The following is a 2,870-nucleotide window of genomic DNA, read 5'->3' as shown; positions in this document are numbered from 1 at the left end:
TACAGGCCCATATAAGATACTCTGCTGTAGACTGGGAGGAGCAGCATGCTTATTTAACATCTCTAAGGTTCTGGGTCATAACCACACATAGCAACCCCCACCACCCCCCAAAAAAATTTCCTGAAATAGTGTATTTCTAAAATGTGGAGGTTATTGAATATCTAGTGAGATAGATGACATGGACTGAATGTGTGTTTTCTCCTCCCCCCACCAAATGTACAAATGCCCAATGTGAGGAAATTTGAAATGAGGACTTTGGGAAATGATCAGGCCATGAACAGACACTTGTTTCCATAGAAGAAGCCCCAGACGGCTCCCTTGCCCTTTCCATATGTGAGGAAACAGTGAGAAGGCAGTAAGAACCAGGAGCGGGACCTCACCAGACGCTAGGTTTGCTGGCAACTTGATCTCAGTCTTCCTGGCCTCAAAATAGCAGAAGTTACCTTTGTATTTTTATACCAGCCAGTTTATTGTATTTTGTTATAGCAGCCAAAGGGAACTAAAACACATAAAGAAATCCATTGATGATAGGTGAAAGTCAATAGTACACAGTGCAAAAACTTTAGGAACAATCTTGCAATGTAAGATAAGAATGTATTATTTATTATGATGTTTATACAGTAACACCAAAATAATGCTCTTTAAGTTACATAGCTATTTTCTAAAAACACTAGAAAAATGCAAGATTAACACAGTAGGAATGACATGAATTTATTACTCAAAATTGAAAATACAGTCTATTTTTTAAAGTGATTTGAATTGATTTTTACATAGATATTCTAAATATAGAAAGTCTTAAAACATATACTATATAAAGATTTGAGTATGGCACATATTTGGTGTCGGCTTATTTCATCAGGTATCATGCAGAAAAATAATTATGAATATAAAGTTAAGGAAAGTAGGAAGGATGGTATTTTGTACTATAAGAACCAGATGAAGAATGATACATTTCACAGCTTAATCTTCAGAAGATTTTATTCAACTATTGCATAAAAATCACTGTGTGACATCATCACACATGTGAGCTAAGAGCTATTAAATACAGTAAAATAGCTCTCTTGGTAGAGCGACTATTCTTTTGGTACACAATTAACATTCTCCTCGGCCACCTAAAAAGGTGGTCTTCATATAATTTTTAAAATATTAAATAACAAAATAATGTGTATAGATCTGTTTGGTTATGTTAAAAATCATCATCTAGTCAACAATCAAAAATTTATTTTAAATATGGAAAAACTAGAGAGAACTAAACCTAGGCATACTCTGTAAGCCACTTTGTAAATAGTGACATGTCTGTTTGACTTCTTAAATTCACTCAAACACTGATGCTGTACAGATGTTCTGTAAACACTCATTTATTTATACTATTTCCTGAGGTAATCTGCATACTATTGTTATTACAGTAGCCTCACTATTTAATAGTGATGCAAATTTACTTTGGAAAACTTCAAAATAAAAACAAAATTTAAATGTGGAGTAACATGTAGTTTAACATGCTTTCTCTATTACAAAAGCCATATTTAAGAAATTCCTAGTTACCTATCAAAATAAAATGTTTCTTATTTTCAAATGACAAGAAAAATTCATCCACAAATTCGAGGCCATAAAAAAATAAATTTCCAAATGAGATCATTCATTACTCTAGAAGAGTGGCGGCAGCCCCATGCCATGCACAGAGCAGTGGGCACACAGAGCCCGCTCTGCAGACTGTGAGCCAAGCCACTCTAGTTGATTTTCCTAAACTACAGCCTCAGTATTCAGGTTGAATTGCAGTGTTGGCATTTTGCAGTGAGTAAGTGGGTTTTGAGTTGCAGTTTGGGCACTCAAGTCCCTCAAATGTTCTCCACCACTGCTCTAGAATAATGTCTAAAATTTGTATAGGTCTTTCCATTTTACAACATGGTAAAATAGCATCCTCATGCCAAATTTGAATCTCTAGCTATTTACCTGAAACAAGAGATAGGTGCCCATCCACTGAAAGTGCATACCTCATAATAGTCTTTTCTAGGAGAAAAAAGTGAGGCAGTGTTATTTATGTTTATTGAGGAGGATGGGTTGATAATTGCTATTAGCATAATGGCTTACTTGAATAAAGAAATTTAATATTTTCCAGAAAATACACTGCTTTGATACTGAAATCTTCAATGTTAAATGATTACAGTTAAAAAGAAAACACTAATGGCGATCCTCCTGTTTTCAGCCTCCCCAGTGCTAGGATTCTAGCTGTGTGCCGCTATGCCCAGATGCTCAGTGTACCTGGGGCGGGGCTGGCATGGCAGGCATGTGGTGCTGGGGATTGACCCCTGGCCCCTGCACTTGCCTGCTTGTCTAAGCAGGCACTTACTTAGTCTGCTGAGCTATCCATTCCTGTTTTGCTGTCTTTTGAAACAGGGTCTTGATGCTGTATTTTTTTTTTTAATTTTATTTATTTATTTATTTTTTTGCGGAACTGGGGATTGAACTCAGACCCTTGCAGCAAGTGCTTATGCTACTGAGCCATCTCCATGGCCCCCTTGATGCTGTATGTTTTAGGCTGGTCTTGAACTTACTATGTAGCCTAGGCTAGTCTCAAACTTTGGGTGATCATCCTGCCTCACTCCTGAGAGCTGGAATTACAGGCATGCACCAGCACAGGGGAGGCTGAAAACAAGAGGATCACTACGAGTCCAAGCTGCGTAGTGAGACCTTGTACCAAATACAAACAAAGAGAAAAAACCAATCAAAAAATACCTTTTACATGACACAACCTGCCTTTGTAGATTAACAAAGATGTATTTCTCCATTTTCACTGTTAAAAATCAAGAAAAACACGATTATAGAAATTCCAATGCTTTAAAAATAGAATTTATGCAATGATAATTTAAAAT

Source organism: Octodon degus, unplaced genomic scaffold, assembly GCF_000260255.1.
Source record: "Octodon degus isolate 3935 unplaced genomic scaffold, OctDeg1.0 scaffold00244, whole genome shotgun sequence".
NCBI classification, from domain to species: Eukaryota; Metazoa; Chordata; class Mammalia; order Rodentia; family Octodontidae; genus Octodon; species Octodon degus.
This window is presented reverse-complemented; position numbering follows the sequence as displayed.